Below are 13,771 nucleotides of genomic sequence, written 5' to 3' on the forward strand. Positions count from 1 at the left end.
ATAACAGCAGTTCCACAGAAACGTTTTAAGAAATGGCTAAAAGCACTTGGTACAACAAAGGCCATGGGCCCTAGTACTGAGGTCAAGCTGTTCCAGTACAACTACAACACTGGCATATACCCAATGATGTGGAAAATTGTTCAAGTATCTCCTGTTGACAAGAAGCAGAACAAACCCATTCTAGCCAATTATAACCGCGCTAGTCTACTCTCAATCATCAATGTGATGGTAGGTGTTGTCAACAGTGCTATCAAGCACCACTTACTCAGCAATAAACTACTCACTGGTGCTCATTTTGGGTTCAGCCAGGGCTACTTGGCCCCAAACCTCATGACAGCCTTCCTCCAAACATGGACAAAAGAGGCGAGAGTAATGGCTCTTGACATTAATGTACCATTTGACCAAGTGTGGCATCAAGGAGCCCTAGCAAAATTGTAGTCAATGGGAATCGGAGGAAAACTCTTCACTGGTTGAAGTTGTACCTCGTACAAAAGAAGATGGTTCTGTTTGTTGGAAGCCAGTCATCTCAGTCTCAGGACATCGCTACAGGAGTTCCTCACAATAGTGTCCTAGGCCCAGCCATCTTCAGCTGCTACATCGATGACCTTCCCTTCATCATAAGGTCAGAGGTGGAGGTGATTGCGCAATGATCAGTACCATTCACAATTTCTCAGATACTGAAGCAGTCTGTACTTCCATGTAGCAAGGTCTGGACAACATTCAGGCTTGTGCTGTTAAGTGACATGTAATGTTTTCACTACACAAGTGCCAGGTAATGGCCATCGCCAATAAGGGAGAATCTCACCATTTGCCCATGACACTTAATGGCATCAGCATCATTGAATTTCCCCACTATCAACATCCAGGGGGGTTACCATTGACTAGAAACTGAACTGGACTAGCCATATAAATACTGTGGCTACAAAAGTATGTCAGAATCTATAAACTCTGCAGTGAGTAACCTGATTCCCCAAACCTGTCCACCACCTACAAGGCACAAGCCAGGAGTGTAATCGAATACTCTCCACTTGCCTGAATGAGTACGTCTCCAACAACACTCAAGAAGCTTGACACCATCCAGGACAAAGCGGCCCAATTGATGGGCACCCCACCCACCACCTTGAAAATTCACTCCTTCTACCACTGGCACACAGTGGCAGCAGTGTATACTAGATGCACTGCAGCAAATTGCCAGGCATCCTTCAACAATACCTTCTAAATGCCCAGCCTCTAATGCTAGAAAAATAAGGACAGCAGATGTATGGGAGCATCACCACCTGCAAGTTCCCTTCCAAGGCAAACAACATCCTGACGTGGAACTATATCTCTGTTCCTTCATTGTCACTGTGCCAAATTCCTGCAATTCCTTTCCTAACAGCACTGTGGGTATACCGACAACACACGGACTGCAGTGGGTCAAGAATGCAGCTCCCAACCTGCTCCAGGACAATTAGGGATAGGCATTAAATGCTAGTCTTAACAGTGACGCCGACAGCCCAAGAAAGAATTAAAAAAAACATTATTACAACGTATTTCACCCAGAACTGTTCCCATTGCCATTTTCAATAAAAAGCATTTTGCAAGTAATACTTGTAATAAATGATGTCTTGGAATTTTGTGGTGCTACACTTCTGCAAGAATATTTAAACAGAGTATGCAAAACTTGTGTAAAATTACCTAAAGGCAACCCATCAGTTTTACTATTCATTTTTTCTTGTGTCATTTCACAGGTAGAATTAATTAATTTCTTCAGGGCACCACCAGAAAAGTAATGACTCCAGAAATAAATGAAACCATTAACTGAATCAACTGAAAGAGAGAGGAGGAAAAAACTATTATTCATAAAAATGAAAACATCAAATACAGCCAAATTGTTGCCCGGGGGGGGCTCTGTGTTTTGAGTTGAACCCAAACATTGTGTTGGCATTTTTTTGACAGACGCATTCCCCATTGGTAATGTAAAGTATTACAAAGGTTTCACAGATCCCTCAGTCTCCAGTGACTCAGACAATACTATAGATCTTAGATAAAGTCGCTGAGGGACCTCATTATTTCAAAGAATTTGAACCTGCATCCATTTGAATTTAAATTTGATCAATTGACTAAGAGCTCATTTATTTTTGAAGTGGAACAAATGTTTTTTTCACATTTAAAGTTGCACAGCAACCGATAACGGTACGCATTTTCGAGTCTTAACTTATTATTGTATCGCCAAATGGTGGCAAGATTGTGGCTGTCAAATGGGGCAGAACAAGTGCAAAAAGCTCATACTCCTTCATGAATAAGCCATAAGATCTTTGCCTGTGTTTCTGATGAAGCTTCACAACTAGCTAAGTAATTCAGCACTTGAAGAGCTCTGGCTGTCAACAGCAATTTTGATTAGTTATTGGTTGACCAAAACAATTTGCTTGGTTACAAATTAGACACAGCAGGATATGGAGGTGGCAGTGACCAATTTGCCTTGGGTTACAGGTTGCTATGATCTTGGGTACCGTTACTTTAACAAAAATTCAATTAACTTAAAGGCTGCCACCAGCAATTCAATTCCTATTTACCTTAGGATGCCTGGTCACAAATTGCTCTTTGTGTTAAATGTGAAGTGTAATATTTACAAACTTCAGTGAAATAGTCCAGGATCTTCGAGCAAGGTGTGCCATTTTTGAGAGTTGAACCAAAATTCCTCTAATCTGGTAAATGCAATGCGATTGTTTCCAGTCCTTTACAGGGCTTCCGGTTAAAAGCGGACCAGTTAGCAGCAAGTTGGACTCAGTGATTAACAGCATTGAACAAGCTCCAAGCTGCAAAGTAAATAATGCAGGCTTTGCTTGCATAACATTTGAGTTGTTTCCACCTTTAGGCGTACGAATTATCCATTTCCTTGAGCTAAATATTGTCCTCTTTTTGATTTTAAGGTTGAAGTTTTACAGAATACATTCCAGTGTGTGAATATGGTGTGGACTGGATTAATCTACAATTGAGGGAGGACGGTGGGAAGCATTTCAGGAATAGATTTTTTTTTTGCAGAAATATACTTTATTCAAAAATAAATATCTAAAAGAACATAACAAAATACATTCCAAATTGTCATAGCAGAAAGTACGATAAATAATCAAATTTTTGCCACAGAGCATGTTGCACTTGGAAGTGCCTTAAAACAATTATATAAACAATCTGCATTAGAGAACAAGCTTACATCCCGAGAGGGCCTACATCGTTACCAGCCCCTCAGCGTTACTGTGGCTGAAAGGCCTTACACACTGGCCTGTCCCCGTTGAGCTTCTGCAGCGGCTGCCCCAAGCTTAAGTGCATCCCTCAGCACTTAGTCTTGGACCTTGGAATGTGCCAGTCTGCAACATTTGGTCAGGAATAACTCTTCACCCTGGAAGACCAGCAAGTTCCAGGCAGGCCAAAAAGAATCTTTCAACAAGTTGACGATCCTGCTGCAGCTGATGTTTGTCTCAGGGAACAGATCATAGGGCACAGGATCCTGCGTCTCAGAGTTGCTCGGGATGAATCTCGACTAAAACCACTGCATCTCTCTCCAGACCTGCTCTGCAAAGGCATATTCCACAAGGAGGTGTGTGATCTTCTCATCCCCACTGCAAGCGCTTCAAGGGCAGTGAGCGGTAGCACAGAGACTTCAGGCGTGCATGAAGGATCTGATGGGGTGGGCCCTTCTCACCACCAGGTCTTGGTGCTTGTTTGAAAGTCCTGGAGACGAGGCATTCTGCAAAAAGTCTTTGTCAGTCTGCTCAGGGAACCATCCGTCAGGGTCCACCATCTCCTTTTCCTGCAAAGCTTCAAGGACGTAACATGCAGACAACTGCCTAATGGACTTGTGGTCAAAGGTGTTTCTCTGCACAAACTTTTCCATTAGGGAAAGGTGATACGGCACAGTCCAACTGAGCATTCTGCAGCAGCGTGGCCAGACCCACTCTTCGCAATGCCAGGGACAAGTAGAACCTCAGCACATTGTGATGCTTAGTGTTTGCGTACTGAGGGTCTACGCACAGTTGAATGCAGCTACACACAAAGGTGGCCTTCAGGATGAGGGCGATGTTGGGTATGTTTTTCTGTCCTCTATCCAGAGCTTTTACATGGTGTCTTTGTGGGCACAATCCAACTTTGACCTCCAAATGAAATAGAAGATGGCTTGAGTGACCACTGTTGCACAGGATCAGGGTATGGGCCACATCTGCGCCATGTACAGCAACACAGAGATCTTCACACCTGATAACCAGGTTCTTATCCACAATGGAAAGGGAATGTCACACCCACATGCTCAATTTCTTCCTCATCTTGGTTATATGCTCCTCCCAGATTTTGGCACCTGCCCCAGACTCTTCAAACCATATTCCCAGCACCTTCAGGTAGCCTGACCTGATGGTGAAGGGGACAACGGTTCAGTCAGCCCAGTTCCCAAAGAACATGGTCTCACACTTGCCAAGATTTATCTTGGCACCAGGGGCTAGTTCGAACTGGTTGCAGATGCTCAACACTCTGCACACGACAGCAGACCTGAACAGAAGGTGGTGACATTCTTCATGAACAGGGAGGTATAGATTTTCACCCACAGGTGTAAGTCAGTTCTAAATGGTTAAGGGCAGTGCAACTCCCACCAGAATGTCATAGCACACCAATTCCATTCGGGTGCAGACATGTCCAGGGAGGACACAAGTGTTGGAAGAGCAAAATAGTGACTTTCACACCTTCAGACATCCCAGAGTGTCTCACAGGAAAAACACTGCTCCAGAAGTATACTCACTGATGTACAGATTAACATTGCAGCTCATAAGCATACAACAGGGTCCTATAACGCAAGTATATATTTTATCTTCCTCACTAACCACATGTGGTTAATTGCATTTCTGATTAGTAAATGAAAAATGAGTAATAAATACCATTGCTCGGCATGTGATCTCAATGTTCATATTCGCATGGCATAAGCAGTGTGAACTTTAATCTTTTTATGTGCTTGTTTGTAAAATGGTGAGATAAAAAGCATAGGAATAGAGGAGCAGGAGTAGCCCATTTTGTTCCTCCAGCCTCTTCCATCATTCAATGAGATTGTGGCTAATCTGCAATTTAACTCTATGGACCCGCCTTTGTCCCATATTCTTTAATATTTTGGGAAACAGAAATCCATCAATCTCAGGGCTAAAATCAACAATTTTATTTGATGAGTACTTGAAATGCCATAACACACAGGGCTACGGGCTAAGTACTGGAAAATGGGATGAGAATAGATGGGTGCCTGATGGCCAGCACGGACACGATGGGTCGCAGGGCCTGTTTCTGTGCTGTATAACTTTATGACTCTAATCTAGCATCAATAACCACTTGTGTTAGAGGCTTCAAAACTACTGCCACCTTTGTGTGTATGTGTTCCCTAATTTCACTTCTGAAAGGACCTACTCTAACTTTTAGACTGTGCCCTGAGTCTGAAACACCCCAACCAGCAGAAATAATTTCTCTCCAATTATGCTATTTCTTCCCCTTAACACCTTTGAAAACTTTCATCAAATCGCTCCTTAACTTTCTAAATTCTGAAGAGGCTGCACAGAGTAGTCACTGAGAGGTTGTTTCCCCTGGCTAGGGAATCTAGAACAAAGGGATACAGTCTCAGGACAATGGCGCTGATCATTTAGGACTGAAATGAGGAAAACTTCTTTGTGGATCTTTGGAATTCCTGGCCCCAGAGGGTTGTGGATGCTTCATCGTTGAATTTATTTAAGGCTGAGGCAGACAGATCTTTGATCTCTCAGGGATATGGAGAGCAGGTGGAAAAGTGGAGTTGAGACTGAAGATCAGCCATGATTGTACTGAATGGTGCAGCAGGCTCAAGGGGCCGTTTGGTTTATGTCTGCTCCTATTCCTTATTCTCTTATGTTCTTAAATTCGAAGGAATACAATTCTACTTTGTGTACACTTTCCTTGTTGTTTAAGGAATTCAAATGTCATTCTAATAAATCTGCATTTTCTCCAAGGCCAATATATGCTCTCTAAGGTGTGCTGCCCCAAACTGTTCACTGTTCTCAAGTGTGGTGTAACTACGGCCTTGAGTAGCTATAGAATAACTACTGCCTGCCTTGTATTCTTTGATCCCTATTCTCTGTTTCCTGCCATTTGGCCAATTTTCTAGCCCAGGTCAAGAATTTGCCTTTAATTCCATGAACTTTAACTTTAGCTAACAGTCTCTTAATGAGTGATTTTAACAAATCCCACCTGCCAATCCATATGAATAACTTCCATAGACAGTCACCTGTCCACTACTTTAAAATTTTTTGGAAGAGGCATCTATCAGATTGGCCAGGCATGGTCTACCCTTTACAAATCCATGCTGCTTTCTCTGATCAATTGAAAATGTTCAAAGCATAATTCTCTGGTCACTTCCTTAAATACTAGATTAACGTGCGATTTTCCGGTCCAAAGGAAAGGTTCACAAATTGAGAGAACTTTGGAAGATTATAGTTAAGACATCTGTTCTTACTGATTTCCTTTAAAACCCTGAGATGGAAACCATCCAGCAGATTTGTCACTCATTAGTGCCATTATTTTCTACATCATTGTTATTTTGCTTATGTTGATTATACTGAGTCCCCAATCTTGATTCAATATTAGTTTCGTTGGGATGTGCAAAACATTAGCTTCTTCCTCTATTGTAAAGACAGGCACAAATTAATTGTTCAACATGTCCACAATTTCCTTATTTTCATTCACAATATCAGTTTCAAGGGCTCGCTTTCTCAGTCTCTTTCTCCTAATATAATTGCAAAAATTTTTTGCGTTGACTTTCGTATCCCTTGCAAGTTTCTTTTTGTACATCCTATTTGTAACTTTTGCTATCTCTTTGCCACCCTTTGTTGTTCTTTGTATCTCTCCCATTCGTCTTCATCTTTGCTGTTTTTTGCACTTTTGTATATGTTTTCCTTTCACTGTATGTTATTGCTTAACTTTTTAATCATTCATGGATTTTTGGTGGGGGCAAGTAGAGTTCTGATTCTTAGGGCAGCTCTGTACCACACCAAATTGCTTTGGAATACCTCCCATGATCTTCCCTCATTCTACCCATTAAAAGATTTGCCCAGTTCACTGTGGACAGTATCTGTCTCATTACATTGAATTTATTCTTACAAAAATCTAGAATCATAGGGTGGAATTTTCCTGTTTTGAAACTAAATGCTGTGGCAAGTGGGTGCCGTGCTGCGTTTTCCACAACAAGAGAGGGAGATCCCAGACCGGAGGAGGGATGGCCAACATCCAGGAGCTCACTCACTTCCAGGAGGATGCCACCGAGCTGGCTGGGGAGGACAGAGATTGGCTTCTTCCGGCAAGCCAGTACCGATGAGCCCTCCATGAGTTTACCTGTGAAGGAGCTGGTGTCATCATTTGAAAGCATTGTGCGTATATATCTATGTGCTCTCTTACTGCGAGGGTGAGCCATGCTCCCACTCAGTGATCACCTCCCTTTTTGTGGGCCTCACATTCATGTGATGTCTAGGTGATCCATGATAGTTACTCGACCCTTGTGTCAGGGAAGAGTCTCAAAATCTTTTTGGCAAGTGTGTGCTAAGAGCATTTGTAACCATTTATTCCTTACAAGCCAACATAGAGTGAGGCCTGCTCAATAGCCTTGGAGGGTTAGCTGCAGTTGCACCTCTTCATTGGTAGTGCCAAAGCACAAGACCTGCCGCCATGATGATCTCTCCAACCATGCGCTCATCTAAGCGTCCACTGAAGTTTCTCATTAAGGTGGCGACAAGTGGATAGAGTTCTTTGATACAGTGTTGTGCTGACTTTCACTTCCCAGAGCGCACGCATACAGGGTTCACCACTGACCCTTCTAAAGATTAAGGCCTGGTGAATCACGAGGGTTGAAGGTGCAAGTCCAAATGCTGAACTTGGTCTCGAAGGCCTTTCAGTGCAATGGCATAGAATTAAGGGACAGGAGAAATGTGTCCGTCTCCGTTGCCTGCACTTTAATCCTCCTGGAATCTTGTGGCTATTGGTGTGGCATGGGCAAGTCTTCCATGTCATGCTTCACAATGGCATCATCACATGGAAACTTCCTGCTCTTCATCATCCAAGGAGCTCTCACCCTCCTTCATGTCTCCCTCTGGCAAGGGATTCTCTTTTAGAAGCACTGGGTTGTGAAGGGCGCAACAGACCACGGCTATGCAGGACACCCTCTGTGAAAAGTACTGCAGAGCTTCACCTGAGCGGTCCAAACACCGGAAGTGCATCTTCAAGATGCCAATGGTCTGCTCGATGATGGATCAAGTGGAGCGAATCACTTCATCATACCTCTCCTCCAAGGCACTCTGAAAACGATGCACTGATATCATGAGCCATCATTTGAGTGGGTACCCTTGATCCCCAAGCAGCCAGCCCTGTAATCGCTGAGGCCCTTTGAGTATCTCAGGCACCTGACTCAGGATGTATGAGTCATGGGAACTCCCAGGATACCTGGCACAAATGTGCATGATGTGCTTCGGATGATCGCACACCAGTTGAACGTTCAGTGAGTGGAACCCTTTCCTGTTAATAAACATAGGGGCTGCTGCCACTGAGCTCTCAAAGCCACATGTATACAATCGATTGCACCATGAACTCTAGGGAAACCTGAGACAGCTGCAAACCCCGGAGACCCAGCAGCCTGGCTAGCTTCATCGAGTGTGAACCTTACATAATGATGAGCCTTACTGTAGAGGGCATCCTTCACCTCCTTGATGCATTTAAGTGTGGAGGACTAAGAGATGCCAAATATGTCCCATGTGGATCCCTGGAATGATCCGCAGGCAAAAAAAATTGAGTGCGACAGTGACCTTCAGGGCCATTGGCTAGGGATGCCCTCCCAGTCCATGGGGCATTAGATCCTCCTTCAGAATGTGACAGATATAAGCCACCACATCTCTGGACAAATGCAGACATGCATGGCTCATCAGCAGAGAGGAAAATCTTCTTGCATAGATCCTTAGTCCTGCAAGTCGCCTCCGTGGGATGGGTCTAACCTCATCATCCTCTGGTTCTCGGTGGGGCTCCCCTGGACCATGGACCTCCTCTCAAAACTGTGCTAGGTGGCTCTGGGCCATTCTTCTCTTCTTCCATTCGATCAGCACCGTCAGGAGGGCAGCACTGAGTGCAGAGTCAATTATTCAATCCTCCTTCTCCTTGTGGACTGATAGGTGTAACAGATTAATGAATACTGGGTGTATATATAGTAGACATCCCACTCACAAACAGAAAGCCACTATCATGCCCTAGACCTGCGTCTGCACTATTTGCTTTTCACTGATACAGCCTTGCAGCTGAGGCACAAACTCACAGATCTAGGTGACCTAGATGCCAACCCTGATACTTGATATTTCTATCCCACAGAGGCTGCAAGAGGTTCAGATACATTAGTGAAATGTGCTACCTTTCCAAAGGCACTCCTGCAATCTCTGATCTGTTGTACTGAATAAGGTTAACTTGCACATGAGCGATGAATGGATGTCCTTTGGCCCATTATCCATGCCAATTGGTGAAAGTATATTGGAGGCTTTCATTGATGATCTGGCAGATATGCAACAGCTGTTGCTTCCTAATGGTTGCCTGCCTTCTCCAATATCACATGGGGCATCAAGGAGCCCTAGCAAAATTGAAGTCAATGGGTATCAGAAGTAAAACTCTCCAATATCACATTCCTCTCTGTTCATGCTGAAATGGAGCAATTGTATTGAGGCCAATGACTCCTGCAGTCGCTCGTTAAAGCACACCAAAAGGCATTGGCTCCAATTGCATCTTCTCAAGGAAGTCTTCTTCTTTTCTATAAAAACAAAAAAACTGCGGATGCTGGAAATCCAAAACAAAAACAAAAACAGAATTACCTGGAAAAACTCAGCAGGTCTGGCAGCATCGGCGGAGAAGAAAAGAGTTGACGTTTCGAGTCCTCATGACCCTTCGACAGAACTTGAGTTCGAGTCCAAGAAAGAGTTGAAATATAAGCTGGTTTAAGGTGTGTGTGTGGGGGGCGGGGAGAGAGAAAGAGAGAGAGAGAAGTGGAGTGGAGTGGAGTGGAGTGGAGTGGAGTGGAGTGGAGTGGAGTGGTGTGTGGCCCCCAGTCCACCTCTCTCTCTCTCTCTGCCCCCCACACACACACCTTAAACCAGCTTATATTTCAACTCTTTCTTGGACTCGAACTCAAGTTCTGTCGAAGGGTCATGAGGACTCGAAAAGTCAACTCTTTTCTTCTCCGCCGATGCTGCCAGACCTGCTGAGTTTTTCCAGGTAATTCTTCTTCTTTTCTCTCAGCTCTGACTCTATTTCAATGTTGTGACTGTAAGAAGTTTGAGGGTGTCCCTGAAATGGCCCCTTAGTCCAGCCGTGCACTCCTCCCACACTGCCTCAGACCCCTCCTGTGCATATTCCTCTCCTGTTTTGATTTAAAACTGCACCATCACTTCATGGATTCAAGATAGTGGTGCTCCATTTTTATTTCAAGACCAGCTTTCACCTTCCTCCTGTCAGTGTTCAGGACCCTCCAATCTACCTGGAACCTCACGATGTGCCTATAGACCACACCCCCCTCCCCCTTCAGTTATTCTCCAGCCTCCCCCAGTAACCCTGGATCCCATTGTCATTATGGTGGAAATTCCAACCCTCCCTTTTGAGCCCATCATCGTTGACATCTCCATGCACCTCACCTTTCCCATCTCAAGGCTATCTGTATGGTCACATACAAAGGAGAGCTCCGCCCCAGGAGAGTTTCAAGTACCCCCTTTTTTATTACATTTTTCTGATATGCAGGCTGGAGATGCCTCCCCTAAGCTTAACCACCCCATCTGCAGCCCAGCACCGAGCCAGACAAGCCCATCACCACTGACTGTGAACACGACATGCACACCAAGCTGTGCCTTAAAGTGAGGACTAAAATGTAAAGTAATGAACCAGGAGAGAGGAATAAGAAACATGTGAGTAAAATGTTTGAACAGAAGGACAGGTTAGGGCGTATGGCCCAAATTAGCATTCTCTATATAAATGTACAAATTCAAGGAACAAATCAAAGGAATTTCAGATGCAAATTTAAATTGGAGGGTTAATACATGGTGGTTATAATAAGACATGGCTGCAGGATGGTCAGGCCTAGGAACTAAATAAACCAGGTTATAAGGTGTTCAGGAAAGGTAAGAAAATTGGTAAAGGGTAAGGTGTAGTCTTAGTGATTAAGGATGAAATCATTTCAATGATAAGAGAAGATATAATGAGAAGTTAAGAGGAAGTGGAGACTTTCTGAGTAGAATTAAGAAATAGAAAAGCATTTAAGACAATAGTGAGAGTTTTATGTAAGTTTCCTGATGACAGCTATGAAGTGGTAGAATGTATAAATGCAGAGATTAGACAAGTATGTAGTAAAGGCAGATTGGTTTGAATGGGGATGTTTAACTTTCACATTGATCAGAATAAGGAGACTAACACATATCAAAAACTTCTTGCGTGTATTTAGGATTAACTTCTACAACAATGAGCTAGATTTTGCAGCCCCCTGCTGGGCATGTTTTTGGCCGGGATGGGAGTGGTTGGAGGGACATAAAATATGACAGGTGGCTAGCCCACCACCTTCCCACCATCACCCCCCCAACCCATTCCTCATAAAACAGTAGGCGGGTGGGTGACAAAATCAGCAGTCCACCTGACATTTTTAAAAAGATAATTAACAAGCAATTATCACGCTGCCCACGTGATAATATAGTTGGCAAGGGCAGATGGGAGGGAATGGGTAGTCCATTTTTAAAAATCAGACTGTTTAAAAGGTGCGATGGTAGGGGGGGAGGGTACATCCTTTGGGGGATGCTCTCTGTGCAACGGGGGCAACCCCCCCAAGACTCTACCACAACAAAGTCTGATGAAGCAAAGTGACTTCACCCCTATTTGCGAGATGCAGCTGAGAGGGTGCCTGCAGTATGGTTTAAACACATCTTGGGCACCCAACCAGCCTGGCATTGCCCCAGGCCTCCTTCTTCTCAAAACGTCCATTAAAGAGTTGCCATTGATGCCAATACTAAGACCTATTGGCAAAAAAACTCATGAGAGCCTGAAGCATAGATTATAACTTTTGGATGGCTCTTCCGGAGCACTCCATCATGTTTTTTACCTTGTGCAATCTGTCACTTGCTGCTATAACCTCCTGAAGCGCATAGTCCCACACTATCGGTGGCAGGACCGAGAGTGGCACTGGGTAAAAGCAGCGTAGAGAGAGAGACAGAGAGTGAATAAGGAGCAGGGGAGAGACAGAAGCCCCACTATCAGCAGCAGGAGTGAGAGTGGCCCTGGGTAAAAGCAGCACAGAGAGAGAGAGAGTGAATAAAGAGCAGGGGAGAGAGACAGAGGTCCCACTATCAGCAGCAGGAGTGAGAGTGGCCCTGGGTGAAAACAGCGCAGAGAGAGAGTGTATAAAGAGCAGGGGAGAGAGACAGAGGTCCCACTATCAGCAGCAGGAGTGAGAGTGGCTCTGGGTGAAAACAGCGCAGAGAGATAGAGTGAATAAAGAGCAGGGGAGAGAAACAGAGGCCCCCAAACAGCGATTTAAATCAGCACTGAAAAAACGAAGAGTGATGTCACAGGAGAGCAGGTGATTGGCTGGTGAGTATTTCAGCTTTTAGCTTTGTTTTAGATTTAAATTAGCAGCTGAGTAACTATCACTTGTTGATTATTGTTAAATCAGTAGCTTAAGGATAGGGGTAAATTAAATAAATAATAACGTCAAAACAACACAAAAGAGCAAGAGCAGAGCAGCTGTATAAAGAGCAGGAGTTTATTTGTGATGGCGAGGAGCAGAGCAGGAGTGGAACGGCTGTATAAAGAGCAGGAGTTTACTAGTGAGGGAGCGGAGTGGGGTGACTGTATAAAAAGCAGGAGTTACCTGTGAGGGAGCGGAGTGGGGTGACTGTTTAAAGAGCAGGAGTTTACCTGTGAGGGAATGGAGTGGTGCGGCTATATAAAGAGCAGGAGTTTACCTGTGAGGGAGCAGAGTGGAGCGACTGTATAAAGAGCAGGAGTTTACCTGTGATGGAGTGGAGCGACTGTATAAAGAGCAGGATTTTACCTGTGAGGGAGCGGGGTGGAGCGACTGTATAAAGAGCAGGAGTTTACCTGTGATGGAGTGGAGCGACTGTATAAAGAGCAGGAGTTTACCTGTGAGGGAACTAGTTCTCACCCAGACACTTGGCAGCGCTGGAATTCGAAAGGAGTGATGTCAGGACAAGGGAGAGAGATGATTGGTAGGTAGTGGGTAGTGAGTATTTTTTCCACTTTAAAGCGACATTACAGAAGGTAAGAGTCTCAGCATTGTTTTTTTTTTAAGAAAAGCTAAATAGTTGCTTAAATTTAAGGAAATAGTCTTTTAACTAAAAATGAACAAAAAGTATGGCAAGGGAGCTCAGTCCCCTGTGGTGTGCGTCCTGCTGTATGTGGGAATTCTTAGACACTCCTTGAAGTCTGGGTGACCACATGAGCAGGAAGTGCTACCAGCTTGACCAGCTTCAGCAATGTGTCCCGGAGCTTGAGCATCAGCTGGAGACACAGCGGTGCATCCGCCAGGCTGAGGGTTACATGAATAGTACAGTTTTAGATGTGGTCACTCCGCAGCTTAAGAAAGTGCAGTCAGAGAGGGAATGGGTGACTACCATTCAGAAGAAGGGGGGCAGGCAGGTAGCTAAGAAAGCCCCAGAGTGCACCTCACTCAAGAACTGTTTTTCTGTGTTGGAAAATGGTGAGGGTGAAGGTTCCTTTG

This window comes from Carcharodon carcharias, chromosome 16 (assembly GCF_017639515.1).
Source record: "Carcharodon carcharias isolate sCarCar2 chromosome 16, sCarCar2.pri, whole genome shotgun sequence".
Classification (NCBI taxonomy): domain Eukaryota; kingdom Metazoa; phylum Chordata; class Chondrichthyes; order Lamniformes; family Lamnidae; genus Carcharodon; species Carcharodon carcharias.